The 19,207-nt window shown below is 28.3% G+C and overlaps 1 protein-coding gene across 2 annotated transcripts in view; it reads right to left on the bottom strand.

Annotated features, from left to right (window-relative positions):
* The window catches only part of LOC142319147 (rhombotin-1), a 728,716-nt gene that overhangs the window by 482,649 nt on the left and 226,860 nt on the right, over window positions 1–19,207 (bottom strand). Inside the window, exon 2 of one of the 2 annotated variants that reach the window (XR_012755112.1) lies at window positions 17,212–17,294. The exons of the other annotated variant lie outside the window; for it this stretch is intronic. The gene's annotated coding sequence lies outside the window, so the exon portion shown is untranslated. The remainder of the gene's footprint in view (window positions 1–17,211; window positions 17,295–19,207) is intronic. 2 annotated transcript variants of the gene reach the window in all.

Raw genomic sequence — 19,207 nt, 5'->3', positions numbered from 1 at the left:
ACAAATAATTACTATTCTATATAACATTAACATATTTAATAAATATTTTTGGCTGATTTTTTTTCTTGGAAAAAGTACATTTTTGTAATTCATACCTCTTGAAAATATTCAACTTCAAATCATTTGACATATTTTTCTCATGTTAATCCTTCGAAATTCGATAAAAACGACAAATTAAAGTTTATATTTTCTTATAATAAACATACTTTATTAAACAAACTACATATTTCACAGATTAATATTTATGTATATAAAATTTCTCAATTCAATATCAATGATAAACCTCTTATGTAGCTTCTAAAATACTTACAATTAATAGTTGGAAAACCAACTTACCCTTCTTTCGTTTTTGAAATAATAAAATAGGAATTATTTGATTAATAATAATTTGCTAGTCTACACTAAAATAATGTAATTGTAAAACCTTCAAAACTCAACCTCTATTTAATCGTCCCTAACGAAATCAAGTTCTAAGTCGTAAGGACACGTTCAAGATGAACTAGCAAAATTGGTCGGGAATGATCACTATTATTTCGTACTTGCAACGAAGAGTTTCCAAAACAGTTCCAACATATTCTGCCAAACATTCAAATGAGATCTCCGTCCATTCCTCTAAAAAAAAATTTCACTTTAAAAATGGTATTTTTTATGATTGTTATGTTATTGATTTTGAAATAAGTGGATAGTTATGAAAAAAGGATACATCATTTAGAATCGATGTAGTGTCAAAAATCTCTTAACGCAGTCAGCATTGGGATATTTATCGGGTCCCGCTTGGAATTCTTCACAGGTCTTTAAATGATCGATATCATTAAAACATATTGATCCATATCATTACAACAGCTTAATTTATCATTAAGACTATCTATAATCCAAAAAAGGAGACTCTCATTATAGAGGAAAGCTTCAGCCAAGCCCAATTACCCCCTAGAGTATATAGCTTATTGCCCATAAAGGTAGACGTCTTTCTTCCTGGAGCATATTTTTCCTTACACATTAAGTCATTTAGTCTCTTTCCTCGTAACCAAATCCACACTTGAAATTCATTACCATAACGTAGAAAGAAAAAGGCCTCAACGGGATCTGTAGCCTTCGAATTTTCTGAGAATCTACAACGAACTATAAACATTTGTGAAGGCTTATCACCTTATTTCTTATAATCACCTCTTTTATCTATTTTTTCAACTCTGATTATTTTTGTGGTATTGGTACTTCATGATTTACTTTACACTAACCCTGCATCTATGCACTTCTTTCCTTAGTCTTTCGATAAATCTTTCAACCCCTAGTGAGTGAAAAAACAGCTTTGTTTTTTAATTTTTGTTCATTAATGTCTTCTTTCCTAAGCGCCTAATAAATCAGGAGCTTTTTTTTATTTTAAATATTATATTCTTCATTAGTTAATTTATATTTAACTGATTTTTATCACCTTACGCAAGAACAACTTCTCATTTATCTAATCATCACAGATTGATAATTATATATATATATATATATATATATATATATATATATATATATATATATATACACTCTCTCTATAAATATGATTTTCAACCCGGTTTCTTTTCAAACACATATTTTCAGCAATTAGTAAATTTTTCTTCAAGTAATCAGTCTAATTCATTTTTTTCCTGTTTATTTCATTCAATTTCCTTTTTCTTGTTTTTTAAGTCCTTAACATAAAAACAATATGTTATATATAACAAAATTTATCAAATACCAATTTCAGAGAAAGTTATATCTAAAGACATGTACGCTACTTAAACTGAATAAGTGAACGTACAGTTCTTTTTTTTTTATGAATACTTTTTTAATATTTTACGTCAATTTTTGCTAGTTAAAGTTGAAGAAAGTTTACAAAAATATTTTGAATATCTTTTCCTGTAGCAAAACCCACTAAAGTGTGCTACAGGAATAAGATATAAATAAACGGTCACCCTTTTTTATTTCTTCCTTTAAAATAATTGAGTGTCATAGTGTTTCTATTTTCAAAATAAATCCTCCGTTAATTAAAAAATAAAAGAAAATACCATAATTTTTTAAAAACTCTAACGTAGAGCAATTTAAAAACTTTCTAACAAGTAGTTAGTATATTACAGTAAAAAAAGCACAGATTATTTTAACGCGAATAAACATAAACATACAACTCACAAGAATATCAGTAAAATAAAAAAGTAAAGATAATAAATAAACAAACCAGAAACGAGTTTTTGTTTTTAATTTTTATAATACAACCTATAGTAGTAGTAATACGTCTAAAAGCAATACGTAGTTTCCAATTCTCCTTAATTAAAAATTGTTAGTAACCGTTATGTCCTTAAGCACGAAGGAAAAAAAACATTGAAAACCAATTAGTTATAAAACAAGTGACATATAAACCATTGCCAAGTAATAATACCTTTTTTAGTATAACAAAAATATTAAAGTTATAATAAATTTTTAATTCATCAACATTCACAAATCTTTTTAAATAGCACTTTTTTTATGTATTTATAAAAAATATTCCATTCCTTTTACAGAACAGCTTTTTTTTAATTTTAAAATTAACTTACAATTCGATTAAACGAATTGGTTTTTGTTTATTATTATTATTAAAAAACAAAGTTTTAATAAAAGTGTCATCATTCAAAATTTAAATTAATGAAAATATATATATAATTATCTGATCATGAGATTCATTAAAATAATTTCCCTCTAACGGTTTTTTCGTAATAGTTATAAAAGGACGGTGAACATTAATTATCTATCCATCAGGCATGGCTGGGACGGACACCTGGTGTGAGCAGCTCATGATGCTATTAACTACAAGACACAAGTATCATATACTGAACAGACAAGTTTATAACTTATCATAAATTATATAAAAGATTAATTTAGCTTTCTAATTATAGTTATTCGTCATTTTATTTTATTACTATTATTACTATATATATATTTTTTTTTTAATTTAAAATATTATTAAAATGTCTACAAGATAATAAAATGTTCAATTCATTTGCATACATATCTAACATCATAACCGTACTTTATCTATTTAATAAGTTCTCATTAATGAATCTGCGACTAAAGGTTCAAGAAATTAATTTATTTTATTCATTATTCCAGGCTGCATATGTGTATTAACTGTACGTTAGTTAGTGACAAAAATTAAAACTCAGGGAAATTCTAAATATTAATTAAAATTTTAATGCAAACGTACACTGGCTTCGCGAAATAGTTTACATGCGATTTTTGAAGAAAAAAAGTTTATTACAGTTCGAGCAATTTAAAAAAAAATCATTCGATTATAATTAACTTACATAAAACGTTTTCCATAAAAATACTGCCAAATTTGTTCAGGAATAGTAGATTTTAAATGGTTTTCCTTTAAAATTATTTACCTCCTACAAATTCAACTACCATCCCAGGTTATAAATTTACTAGTAGAATTAATCAGTTTCTGCATAGGTAATATGCACCACCAGGTTAATATGCAACTTTCATTTATAATAAAAATTATGAAGCAATGCAATATCATAATCTTGTGAATAAATGCAATTATCTAGACTCCGAAAAGAATCAAACTATAAAGTAATTTTTAATCTTTAAGAAGTTTTACTTTTCATTTCTTAAAATGAATTGGTTTGTAACCATAGCATGAACATTTGTCATAACGAGAACTCAATAATTCATAACGACGTGCTTAAGAAACAGCCCAGTTGGATGGATGTATACATCTAACAACTAAAGCTTTTACTATTGACATTACGTTACCTTGAAATAATGGAATAATAAGGAACATATTTTTTTGAAAATATTACATTTAATTAAAAAATAAATATAAAAAAGAAAAAATATATTGAAAAAACAAAATAATTTAATCTACCTATGTAGATGATTTATTTCTAGCCAAAAAAAAACCGAGAAAATAATTTTATTAAATAATTTAAAGATGAAGGATATAAGTTCGTGTTACCAAAAGATTTAGATTTCAATAAATTTTGATGTAAAATAGCGCATAACTGGAGTTTAAAGGAATTCACCTTTACACTAGTCGTAATCAATAGTATAATATACTACATCAGCCATTTCGTAAAATATTAAGTAAGAAGAAATCTTAATACTGTACAATTTACTTATAGTTTCATTGTTCTGATAAAGGCAGTATGGGTCCTTTTATTCGTGCCGACATACCTTCTATACGTGAAAAATAGAAAAAAACTTTATAATTTGTAAATTTATGCTTATATTCTGTTTTACATATTTATTATATTTCTTTATTATCTATCTATAATTTAAAAAACTTAAGAAAATTCGATTCTTTTCAACTAAATTATTTTAAACCGGTCAACAAAAAGTGGTGACATTGCATATGTAGGTTTCTCATAATTCTTAAAGGATAATAGAATTTATAAATATAGATTTTCATTTAAGGGTATGAGCAGAAACAGACATTTCTTAACCAATATTCTTATTAATGTTTGAACTGGTATCAAAAATTCACTTTGAGAGAAGTACCTTTTTCAACCCAACACTTAAATACACATGTTGTGGACCAAACAAAAAAATATTGAATATTTTCTACAAAATTATATTTTCTGATGATCAGATGACAGGTGGTAATCTGTCATTTCTGTAAATGTAGGCTCCAAAACTGTCTTTTTTCCATTTATGCGATGCGCAATATATAACAGCGATTTGTGTAAAATCGCACCGGTTCGTTGAGTTAATTTTTTTTCAGACAAACCGAAGTGAGTTAATTTACTATAATGCCATTTCTTTGTACTGGAAATATATCAAAGATATCTATGGTAAATGCACATCAAAGCAATTAGTTATATAAGGCTAAATTGAAAAGATGTAACAGATTCAGAGACACTATAAATAGATAATTACTAAAAAAACTAGCTAGGCACATTCTTAATTCTGACTATAATCTTTGTTTAATTAGTCTTACTTTATAGCTGCGTAATAATCGGGCTGTTTTTCTCCCCGACTTTAATTTCTTCTTAAGTAGTTTTATTCCCTAACCAGTTATATAACAATAATAGACTATAGGCTCTACGTTGTAACTTTAAGTATATTACTTTGTGGACAATTGCTCACCTTAAGAAGTAGGAAATTTTACTGAAGTACTTTCTCCAACTATATAGATAATAAGGGATTTAATAATCTTAAACTAAAAACAAATAAAAAAGGGGAATTAAGTAATGATAGATAAACAGATAGCGGAATGCACTTTTAATCTTACTGATGCTATCATTTTAATATTTTTTCAACGTGTAATTTTACAAAAATATTTTTAAACTCATAAGTATATATATATATATATATATATATATATATATATATATATATATATATATTCTAGTTATTTTTTATTCACTTTTAATAATATTTTGCAATTTATTTACTGATATTTTCTGTACCATATTAAATTAATTTACACTTTTACGTACAAAAGTCATAAAAGTATAAAAAGTATTTTTTTAAGAGAAATTATCTTTAAAAAAACCAAGATAAATAAAATTCTCTTTCTTTTTGTGAAATATTCTATTGAAAGTTTTTTAAGTTGATGTTCATCTAATAATAATTAAATAAATAGTAAATCTAATTTTAATTTTTTTTATACTTATATAATTTTTTTTTCCATTTAAATTCTGCATAAGTCTGTTTTTACAGTCTGAATAAACTGCTGTACTCACAGTAATATCTAGAATTATAACTAACAATGTAACACACGCGCACACACACATGGAAAAAGAGAGAGTGATTAAGAGAATTAGGCCTGTGCGCACTCACACACACACTAAGGAATTAACACTACGACTTGTTTAGTTTTTCTTTGACTACAATAAATTCTTTTTAACTCTTTAAAAAAAAAATGGTAGAGAAAAAGAATCGGTAGATTTGACAATTAAATAAGTAAAAATGTGGTTTTTCAATAAATTAGAGTTGTAAGTTTTAGGCTTACAAGCAATCGAGAAGGTTATGATGAGAGAGGATTCCTAGCTCCTGCCGGATAGCTAATGCACTTTGAACCAGCTTAACCGATAACTCCCTCTATTTATCACATCAATAAAGCAATTTGTCAGCAGGAGAAATCTCCTGCTCAGTCCATTTGTTATCTACTCGTGTTCAAATACAATTATCGACTTTCTACGCTCGGGGCGATTGCAGGACAAGTTGTGCGGACCTATCCGACCAACACTTACCCATAATCACACTTTCGCTATGCAACACCACACACCATTAATATTTATCTCGTTTCCACTTGCACACGCGTACGCGAACGCACAGGCAAATATAAATGCACCGTTAATTTTTAATCAACCGTTTTGTCAATTTATACCAATCGGGTACATAAAAAAATCCATATTAAAAAAATTACAGGTATAACGTATCGTATCTATAATAACTTACTTAACAATTTAGAATTTTACGCAATAAAATCGTATGCAATGACAGAATATTATCCATTTCGAGAGTTATTATTTAACTATATATCCTCTATTGTAAAGGTCTGTGTGAAATTTATAAATCCTGTGCGTGTATGTAAATGCAGTCTATAATTTTTCATATATGATGCAATATCATTCTGTTAAATACATTACGATCTTGCTATAACGCTGTTCAAAATAACGCGGATAGAAGAATGTTCCTCCGAAAATAAACGGTTATTAAATATAAAAATATTTTTATTTTGTTAAGTATACGGAACGCATTTTAACTACTACGTATACGTATTTAGTAATAAATTAAGCAGAATAAACAAATACGCTAATCCATTTAGATTTATGAAATTACGCCTACCTGTACATTACAAACAGGAAGACACAAATAACGATGTCAAACATTTATGTTGATTTAACACTTTTCCTAATCTTCAGATGCATTGTGCAAATATAATAACGCGTTCTAATATATTATTGCATATTACTTTATGGTATTTTGAATTCAAATCAGTTACTACAGTTTTGTATTTTTAAATAGGCTAAAAGAGAAAGTGCTTAAAAAACTGTACAATTACCGTAGTTTACCGTTCCAAAAAACAGTGAAAATAAAATCCAACAACAAAAATAAGTACTGCACAATACGTACTTTTTACATTTTACTTTCTACCATAATATTCTCATTTTTAACTGTAACATTCGGTAATATTTTAATTTTGATACAATATTAACTCAACTGGCATTGCTTTCTTTATCGTTTATCCCTTTATCTTTGAGATAACGCGGATATGAGTCGTCTCTGGATGGCCGCGTTATAGCGATGTTCATATTGTATTTTAATACATTACTTACTGGAAAAATTAATATAGAATAAATAATTTTTCCTTAGTAAATAAATAAATAATAGACCATAGAAGTATAGTGCATTATGTTTAAATGTAGACTATCTAATAAAATAAAAAATTTAAACTAAAAGTAACTAAACTAATTTTCCAAGTAGAACTGAAACTAAAAAAAAAAAAAACAGACAATATCAACAATCCGCATTCTAACTACAATCACCAGACGGTAAAAAAAAAACCGATTTTAATTTTTATTTTAATAAATTAATCCTGGAATTGAAAGAGGTCAAGTTTTACTTCAAACACGAAAATATCTCAATTTTTTTTACCCACTTAAGATTTCTATCAGTATGTTTTTTCACCCTCAGTTTTATTAGAAAGAGTATGCATATTACAAAGGAATTCACATAATTTAACTACTGAAATAATCATAGACGAGTTTTTGTCATACAGTGAATAGTAAAGGTTTTACAAAAACAAAAACTTAAATTAAAAAATATATATGTACTTGCGTCTAAACAGCTCCAATTGACTGACTGTAGCCCTACTTATGGCCCTACTTTCTATTAGTATTCAATAACATATAATTTATTTTATCTCCTGATGAACTGTAACAGTTTACATAACGTATTGTTTCTGATCAGATTGGGGTATATTCATTTGTTGGTCTACATTAACTGTTTCAGTATGTCTTATGACTAACGTATGTAAAAAACCTAAGAAACAAGGTGGATCAGTTATAGTTTTTTTTTTTTTTTTTTCAGAGAATAATCATATTTACTATACTACCAGTCCATGGGGGTGAAGAGAATGGTAGTGTTTCATTTAAGGCTGGATCAATTAAATTTCGACAAGCTTGCACGCTGATATGAAGTGGTGTATTTAGTTCAGTATAAAAAAGAACAGGAAATCACTTCTTACCTTCTTTAGTACGGCTGGCATGGAAATTGTTATTCTTGAGAATGACTCATTTTTTAAATGACTTGAAACTCACGTAAAGTCGCCTATTAATGTTACGATTACACCAAACATTTAAAATCAACTTTTTATACCCTACCTGTTCATAATATTGTAATCTATTCTCTAAAGACATGTAATCGAAATTACTTTTGATATAATTATATATTTAATTTTTAGATATTTCTAATGGTTTTCCAGAAGAGTACAAATAACTAAAATAACTCGAAATAAGTTTTTTAAAAATCTTATTTATTCAGTAATACTTAACACTAATATTGAGAAAACGCAAATTCTAACAAAAAAAATTTAGTACAATATCGATTTAAATATTTCCATATATTAATATGTTTTATTTTTTTTTTTTTAAAGTTTTTTTAATAAAATCTTCGTATATAATAGACACATTATCGGTATAATTTCAAACATTTTACAATGAAAATGTCAGTTCAATAAAATATAACTTTTTTTCTGAGTTCGGTGCACGCGCGTGTGTACTTTCATTGAATGTGGGAATAATCAAGCAAAGATGCTGTCAGAAACAGAAAGTAGGAGAACAAGGTGGTGGAGTAAATCGTGTTTTCATTTGAATACATAATAGAATACTATTTCTACTGAAAAAAGCAGCTGCTGATAATCAATTCTCAACTATGATATAAAAGAAAATTTGCAACTTCTTAAATTCCTACCAACAATAATACTGTTCGGACACCTTTTAGATTTGTAAAAACCATCTGATGAACACGTATAATGTACAGTTATGCAGAATAATAATAATTTTAACTCTCTCTCTCTCTCTCTCTCTCTCTGTCCCTGCGTGTGTGTGTATGATACACACACACACACAGAGAGAGAGAGAGAGAGAGAGAGAGAGAGAGAGTAAGCGATCTTTTGAACATTCTATTCAATTTAAAATTAAAACATCAGACTTATTATGCTTTATGTCTGAGAAACAAGCGTCAAAGTGATTCTCAGTCAGTTGCCATTTTTTTATTCAAATACACGTAGCGAATAGTTTTCATTTTTCATTATTATTCATATTTATATACTTTCTAATATCAATAAAATTATCTTAAAAATTACAACAAAATGAAGGAGAGATTTTATTAAATTCTTCACTAATGAATTTTATGACAAAATCTCATAAAACGAAATGTAACTTAGCAAAATTATAAGTATTAGATACTATTGTATGGGAACAGAAAGATTATTACATGAAGCAACCATGTTTTAAAGATGATTACCAGATGAATATATATGATTACTAGAGTCCAGTAATAGCACTGAATAGGCTAAGTATGAAAAGAATTGCTTACACAAGTCATTTTTTTTTATTATTTTTTCTTTTATTTTGCTTGATGATATCGCCACATAAACTTGAAGCTTATTCGTGGGATATGGAAATGTAGCGTATGAAAAATTCCATGCCTGACCGGGATTCGAACCAAGGACCTCCGGATGAAAAGCCGAGACGCTCCCGTACTTAAAAATCGTTTTTTCTGATTCGAACTTAAATTACTAAAAAAAATTGCATTGTAATAATCACAGGTAAAATTTGCTTCTTTATAGTACTATCCTATGTATGCTTTCTTTCTTTATTTATTTTTCCTGTTTACCCTCCGGTAATTACTTTTAGATTATACTTCAGAGAATGAATGAGGATGATATGTATGAGTGTAAATAAAGTGTAGTCTTGTACAAGTCTCAGTTCGACCATTCCTGAGATGTGTGGTTAATTGAAACCCAACCACCAAAGAACACCGGTATCCATGATCTAGTATTCAAATCCGTGTAAAAATAACTGGCTTTACTCGGACTTGAACGCTGTAACTCTCGACTTCCAAATCAGCTGATTTGGGAAGACGCGTTAACCACTAGACCAACCCGGTGGGTTATACTATGTATGCTGGGATAATTTTTATATACGGATATTGGTCATCATTAACTAAAATGTACATTTAAACCTTGATTCCGGTTACCTTTAACTGTTTCATCATTATATCTTGGTTTGTATAAGTACTGTATAAACGTAATTGCTACAAGCTGTGATGTGCACAATAAAAAACAGAATCATGAAAATTGATTTGCATTTCTGATTATAAATATATCGGGTAATTGCAAGTGAAACAGACACATCTGATGGTTTGCAAGAAATTTATTTTTCAAGTTTGGAGATTATTACTTACACAGTTTTATCGTCTTAAAGTTTGTATCTGTAAATGTTTTATGTGTCTACCTTGGGTCAATCGATAGATGTCAATAAGGTAGTACACTTATCCCAAACTCGTGAAAGACTATTCTGCTTTACAATAGCAACAGTATTCGTAAAGTCCTGTTTTAAGCCATTTAAATCAACGTGAACGGGAGAGACAAAAATTTTGCCTTTTATAAACCTCCACAAAAAGTGATCGTAAGGAATTAACTCTGAAAATCTTTTTTTTATTTGGTTTTTTGCTGGGCGAAAAACGCTTCGGCGTTATCATCGCCCGAACACGATGTATGTGTTGTAAAAAACTAAATTTCAAAAATTTACAATAAAAAATTAAATAAAAACGCCTGGAATACAAAACATGAAGTATAAATACAAAAACAATAGAATAAAAAAATTAAAACAAAATGAAAACTTAAAGTAGAAATTTAAAAACAAAATCAAAACAAACTAAAATATTAAAAATGAAGACAAAACAAAAAACTTAAACTAAATTTTAAAACACAAAAACATAAAACTACTACAAAAAAATAATCGAAAACAGAATTAAGAAGTATGTAGAATATTATAACGCTGGAGAAATAAAAACACCTGGTCTAAAACTTTGTTACTGTCCAGGATTTGTCGAAAATTCCTGAATTTTTTGCTGGCCAACGTACCAACTCTCTCTCTCTGTGTCTCTGCGTGTGTGTATGATACACACACACACACACACAGAGAGAGAGAGAGAGAGAGAGAGAGAGTAAGCGATCTTTTGAACATTCTATTCAATTTAAAATTAAAACATCAGACTTATTATGCTTTATGTCTGAGAAACTAGCGTCAAAGCGATTCTCAGTCAGTTGCCATTTTTTTATTCAAATACACGTAGCGAATAGTTTTCATTTTTCATTATTATTCATATTTATATACTTTCTAATATCAATAAAATTATCTTAAAAATAACAACAAAATTAAGGAGAGATTTTATTAAATTCTTCACTAATGAATTTTATGACAAAATCTCATAAAACGAAATGTAACTTAGCAAAATTATAAGTATTAGATACTATTGTATGGGAACAGAAAGATTATTACATGAAGCAACCATGTTTTAAAGATGATTACCATCGCCTTATTTTTGTCAGTTTCACCTATAATTGAACGTTTTGGATGGTGTTCAACTTCACAGTTTCGTATTTCTATGTGCCAATGAGGCGGAACTCAATTTTGTACGACAATGAAGTTCTGTCCGTACGAGTTAAGAATTAACCAATCACTTAACGTGTCAAGATAAATTCCTCCGTTTATTGTGTGTTTGTAAAAAAATAAGTTTTACACTTTTTCGTGCAAAACAGTACAAAGAAGTTTTCTTTAGACGAATCGCGTATACGAGTATATTGCACTGTTTCTATGGTGTTTTCTGTTCGCCGTATTCGTACAATATGTCTATTGACCTTTTAATTAACGTGAAATGTACACTAGTCACCAAAAAGTTAGGCTCTGAAAGAAATTATCTTCTTCAACAGGTTCCTGCATATCTACACAGAAATCTTTAGATAAGATTTTAGGTTACTTGAACTTTGTTTAACTGTAATTTATAAGGCATCCAACCGTTTCCACAAAGTTTTTTTTTACATGATCAGTTGCAGAATTTGTTGTTCTTAATTTTTTAATCTACTTGATTTATTTGGACTTAGTTGTACACAGGTTAATACGGAAATTGTTCTGATACGGAAGGTCTTGCAGAACATTTTTTTTACGCAAACACCCTGTCGTTTCTAATAGCGCTTCCCATTCGTAAATGTATTGCTTTGTTTGAATTCATTTAGGCTAATTCGAGCACAAAAAAAAAGCCTTTTCCCTCAAGAGTAGCGGGCCATCTTGCCAGACTGGTTATGCGACGCAATAATCAGTATTGACGTCAACACGTGCAGCTGAACTAACTTAAAAATATTCCGTGTAAAACCATATTAGTTACTGTCTTTATATATAAAAGTTATTTCTTTTTTATAAACAATCAATATGTTTATTTGTAATCATTCAGAATAATAGAGACAACCTCACTAAATAAACGGTATGGACACACCACACTAGTTAGAGATAATATATATAAAACTCATTAATATCCACAGATAAGAATATATTTGTTTACTGATTCACATTACTTCTCATTCTTTTCTAAAGCTGTGACGAATGTAAGAAGTACAAGCTATTCTACTCAAAGAAGGTTTTACTCAGTCAACATCGCTCAGAATTTCGAAAATACAGATTTCCTAAGGGTATTTCTATTCAACTGTTAGTAAAATTTTTGAAAATCTATTTAGGGTTTGGTTTCTTGACTGAAAACATAAATTTGAGCGTACTTAAGATAGTCTTACTTTTTAAGAACCACCAACCACTTTCCCGGTGGAAAGAGTACCATTGCCGCTGATTGGTGGCAATGTACATGATATATTATTTTTACACAAAGATTTTCCGGTTATTCTTTTGACTCCAAAAATTAAAGAAAGGTGTGGGTAGCAATAGTTAATAATCACTTTCTCTGAGAGTAATTATGTACAGAAAACTGGATTCTTGAACATCAACATTTAAATGAGCTTACTATGCCCAGTTTAGTAAACAGTTTATGCAGTTTTGTAAACAGTTTTATGCTCAGTTTAGTAAAGAGCACTGCCACTAAGTTTGGTATCACAGAATACTCAGTAATATATAAGTATAAAATTAAATTATATTTGTATATTGTAAAACGCGTTACGAACATAAACTAAAAAATGTATTTCAGTATGTAAACCATGCATTCGTCTTTCAAAAAAAAATTTTTATAATATTTTTTAATTTAAATTAATTTTTATGCTTCCATCATTTTCTTTCTCACTCAGTGCTTCCCAGGGAATTTTTGTTCAACCTGGACGTATTTTTGTAGATCAACATTTAAAAGCCCAGCAGGCTAGTCTAGTGATTAAACTCGCCGTCGCAAATCAATTATTTAACAGCTGGTTTTCGAAATCAAAAGTTCATGCGTTCAAATAGTCGTAAAAGTTGGTTGCTTTTATATGGATTTAAATACTGCATAGTGGATATCGGTGTACTTTTGTGATTGGGTATCAATTAAACACACATCTAAGTAATGGTCGGCCTGAATCTGTACAAGACTACACCTCATTTACATGTCTTATAATCAACCTCACCTCACAGGGGCACGGGGGAGGTTGCTTATTTTGCAACGTACATACCACGAATAAAAAAAAAGTAATAATTTTTTTTTTTAAATCTATACCAAGTACTAACGTAAGTTGTTTTATTCTTGATCTTTTCATAGAATATCAATGTTATTCTATCAATATTGTTTGAAATATTTATCGATATAATATTCTATCGTATAACACATTATTCTGTCAATATAATAAAATCGATATAGATTTTATTATTCTAAGTTACAAGAAATTAAGATTTCCGGATGGATTTCTCAGATGGATTTTGGTTATCCCTATTAAAAAAGGATGTAAACAGTTTTCATTGTATGAGTAAGGCAGATGCAAAAAAGTGTAAGGATTTGGTTATACACGGTTACAATCATCGTGATACTGCGTTTTGCAAAACTAGTATAACATTTTATGAACTTATCCATACCTGTATAGTTTAGATTTTCGTTTTAGAATAGTTTACTGAGAAAATAAGATAATAATTTCTTTCGTTTACCAGAAAAAATTTTATTTCCATTTTTATAATTCAGTGTATTCATATATATATATATATATATATATATATATATATATAAAACAATATCAAAACCTAAACGCCAAATTTGTAAATTAAAATTAATTCTAAGGTCATAATTTACGAGGAAAGCAGTCCCCGCCATAATCGACGAACTATTCTATTTAATCACTCTAATATAAAATAAAACAAATAAATTCTCCTATAAAAAGAAAGCCCACCGTAATAATAAAGTGTTATTAACCATGCATTCATATAAATGCATGGTTTATATACAAGAGTTATATTACAGTTAATCTTCGACAAATGATAGAAACATTTGAGTGACAGAGTGAAAACATATATGTTTATTTACAAATGACAGAATGACAGAAAACCTGTACAAGATGAACAATGCGGTTGGTTATTCATATACATTTATATATATACATATCTATATATTACATAATCAATGTCTTTCTCTGATTTATTGTACCACGAGTTGATTTATTATATGAAGTAAACTATACTACACAGCCGCAGGCCACAACCTGTAAACATGATTATTTTGATTTTTAGAGACTATCTATATAGATTTATTACCTGTATAAGTAAAAATGAAATGTTTAACTAAATGAAAAACTTTTTTTTTTAAGAAATTTTGTGTTTCTTTGAGTAATAATCATCTAATAAAACTGGTTTAATGGAGGTAAAATTTGTTTCATCTATGTTACAGGTCGGCACAGCAAGGCATAACGGAATTCAACAAAATTTTCGTATCTATAATACTTAATTCATCTCAATGAATTAAGTATAGGACTATGAATCGAACATGGTGAATAAAATCGCCGCACCTTCTATTTCGGTGGTGATACGTCTCGCTCGCCTTTCATACGGACGTCCCGGGTTGGAATCCCAGTCAGGCATAGTAGTTTTCATAGGCTAACAAATCACCTTTCATATTTTTATGCTCATGCTTCCAGCTTATATGGTGAATTAACCATAAAAAAAAAGCATGAACAGTTGTTATATCTAAGTATAGCTTTTGTATATGTAAATCATATATTAATTACAGATTATTCACGAATATATTAAAGCTAATTTACATATACAGATGAGAAAGTACTAAATACTTTATATAAAAACCATCAAATCATCTACAGCACATATTGTCCTTTTCACGAGCAAATCTGTCAGCTTCTTGTAAATTTCCCCGATTTTATTATACGTAATAATGACCATACAACAAGGACCCAAAATTCATATGCAGAGATCTACTGAGTAGAAACTAAAAATGTATGTTTTCTGAGTGTATTATAATTATGATTTGAGAATTTGCGTTTAAAATCTCTGTATTTTTTTTTTATTTTCTTAATCATTCTTGAATAAACATTACAGATTTAAAAAAACAGGTAAATTGGATCAGTCAAAACTGCATTATAAAAAAGTTTACGATTTATGGTATTTCAGGTAAGTCAATTTTTATCATTGCTAGGTTTTTTTTAATATTGAAGTACTTTATTAATATTACTAGCTTCTGCCAGCGTGCCTACGGCACGCCCTCCGCAGCTAGGTCCTCCGGGTGGGTTACTCTGGTGGGCGGGGTCTCGGAATGGGATTATTAGGTGTCCAAAATTGATTACATCTTCATCCAAAGAACTAAAATAAACTTTACTGGTTCTTATTGCCCAGTGTGGACAATTTGTATCATCGATTTTTGGTTAATGGTGATTTTTTAAGCTACTGCTTCTTCTGATTAATCTCGGAGATCATAATAATTAGTATTTCTGATTTCATACACTTAATAAATAAAAAAGTATTATTACTTCTTAAAAGATGAAAAGATGATATATTTTAACGATATTAGAATAACAATTCTCTTAACAGAAAAACTTCACATAATTCAATCAGAGTACTCTGTAATGAGCTCTAAATAGAACTATAAAAATATATTTAACATTAATAAAAATTTAGTATTAAATAATAATAGAAAACATGAATTTATATGGTGAATTAAAAAAAACAACAGAATTAATAATAAAAAAGTGTTAGTTCCTTTTTTAAATGAAAATGAATATCCGATGAAGAATGAATATGAAAATCAAATAAAATAAGAAAAGGATGATGAAGGATGGTCAGAAGAAACAGTTTTCCAGTTATATCACGGTTAATTTGAGTAATTATTTTATGAAGAAAAACAATCACATAAAAAAAAATGCTCGTAATATATATTTCGCATATACATATATCGATTGAAGAAATAAATATATATATATTACAAGTATAAATAATAACAAGTACAAGTAATAAATATATAATATAACAAGTATACATTCTGACCACGAGACATGTACTAACGAATCGGGACTTTCCGTTAGTGATCGGTACATTCCGGCGCCTGTTATCTAAGCACATTATTACTTCTTGTTGAACGGAATGACATCACTCAGACTACTGGTGTTTTATGGGCTAAGCTAAGGAGGGCGGACAGATACACATATAAATGCTATTTAATAGGGTAGGATTCATCGATCAGCCCCCAAAATTAATTCAAATTATTTGCAATTTTGCAAAACAAATTTTATTCCACTCTTACAATGAATTCATAGTATACGGGTTTTCAATCGGTTTTTACTTCAATAAAAATTATCCATTATATTTACTTTAGATATAAAAAAACTTCCAAGTAATAAAATAGAAAAAAATTAAACTGAAAAATATTGAAAAAAAATTATTTTTTGTATTCTTAATGACCACTAAAAGTAAGCTCTAAATTTTTAGTTTCACAATATCAGGAATGATTTTGAAGGTTTTTTTTAAATATTGTGATATAATTTGAATCCAGACTAAGCTGAAATTATAAAAACAGAAAAGTGTTACTTAAAAGAAAAATTTAAGATTTTCAGAATTTATATACATTACTTGTAACATATATAACTACTGAAAATACTGTATTTTATTTTGAGAAAAAATATATGAATACTGTTTATTAATTATGAACATCAATAACATAAACAGATAACTTTGAAAAAGCTGGTCGGCTATTTATTTGTACACATTAATTTAATAATATTGATATACGTTGTATCACCTTAATTTGAATCGATAGAGAGCGAGGCGATGTACCTGTCGGCCAGTCAATCTGCGCTGACTCCACCAATCCTGGTCGGTAACCTGTAACAACATACAGGAAGACCAAAGTTAAGTTGAAGCCGAGAATACGGACGGACTCATATGCAACCGACAAGCCACCCCTTTCTCCTACAATATCCTATCCCCTCGAACCCCCGACCAAAGAATTTAATTTCTTGTATGCCACCACCCTTTCCATCCCACCTTGGCTCAATAAACCAGGTGATATAAATCACCCGTTAGGCGCTTATCCAAATGAACACCGTTCATGAAACACGAAACCGACGCAATATCTGCTGACATTCGCACATAACTCTTAGGGGCTGCCCCGGCTACCACTAAACTTCTCTTGCTTCCTTCATAACGTACTTCCCCTCTCTTTTCCACTGTTTTTAACAAACTATATAACCTTTAAAATATGGTTTGTTTTTTCATTATTACTTAAAGTTTTATGTATATAAATAAAACAATATGATGCAGTTTACATCACAGTATTCCAATCGCAGAACGTTATGAGGTTACGTACAATCATATTACTCTTTATTTATAATAAAGCGACTACATAACCTTGTGGATTTTCACATTAACTTTTTTTTATAATTAATAATAATCTGTAGGCCTACATGTGTGCAAGTAATAGCAGTAAGAAAAATCATTCTTCACCTATAGATTAAATTTAATAATATTACTACATTATTCATTTCGAAGAAAATTAATTAAAATTATATTTAAAAAACTTACGTATGAAGTAAATATAATAATATCAGTAAATTTAAACTTAGCCTTAACAATATGCAACGATAATATTTGCTGACGTCACAGATTAAACTATTCAACAAGCACTCTTTTATTAGCAAGCATTTTAAATTAAATAATTTTACGGAAAAATAACAAGAAATAATAGTTGTTTAATCGATTAGTGTTAATAGTAGTTAAATTTTTTTAAGAAGTAGCATCTTTAGCATTTTTTCGGTTTTATCCGCTACATGTTTTCTTTTCCAAAAGTGAAGATAAATTTTAATCAATATTTTTTCTGATTAAACGATGAAAGTTAAAAAAAAATCTATAGTAATCAATAATTTTTGCAAAAATCGAACACAGAAATTACATGTGAAGAGCATGCTAGGAGGCAGACAATTTAAATTTATACAAAAAAAAAAATACAATAATTACGTAATAGCAAGTTATTATTTTTAAAGAGAAAAAATAGATTATATAAAAACGTATAAAATTTAAAAAATAATATATTAACGTATTAGAAATTAACAAAAAATGTTTTTTCAGGTCCGTATCCAATATACTTGACTTAAATTGATTTGTTCTTCTCTCCCTAATAAAAAATAATTATATTTAGTCATAACAACTGTTCAGATCCAGCGGTAAGTTTATCATTCAAGACATTCTAATTTTTTTTTTTTTAGTGAGATAGTTGATTGAAAGAATGAACTTCATAGGAGAAATACAGATAAACAATAAAATAAAACTAACTTATTGAATAAATTATGCAAAATAAAGTGTTTTAAATGTAAAAGCAATTCCAATTTACTATTCAAAATATGTGTTTATATTTAAACAATTAAAACCGCAAAAATAAAAAATGCAATGGATATAAAAATCACAACAGCTGGTATACAATAATTTTGTAATTGTTTTCCTTTCCTCTGCCGTAAACAGGACAAGTGGAAGAAACTACTTTTAACTATCGAATATTTCATACATTAGTAATTAAAATAGCTTCTATTTCATTTTTCCACAAAAATGGCATCTCAATGAAAAAATGACAAATAAATTTTTCCTACAAGAGAAAAATGACCAATATTCTAAATTAATTTTTGAAATTCTACACATCCTAAATCTGATTCAGGTAATAATATAGAAACACACAGAACGTTCGCGTTACCAATAAACTTTTAGTCTCAAGGTCTGATTACCTGGATAATGTAACGGGAAGTTGG

This window comes from Lycorma delicatula, chromosome 2 (genome assembly GCF_047948215.1).
Source record: "Lycorma delicatula isolate Av1 chromosome 2, ASM4794821v1, whole genome shotgun sequence".
Classification (NCBI taxonomy): Eukaryota; Metazoa; Arthropoda; class Insecta; order Hemiptera; family Fulgoridae; genus Lycorma; species Lycorma delicatula.
The sequence above is the reverse complement of the archived record's forward strand: the minus strand, read 5'-3'. Positions and strand labels throughout refer to the sequence as shown.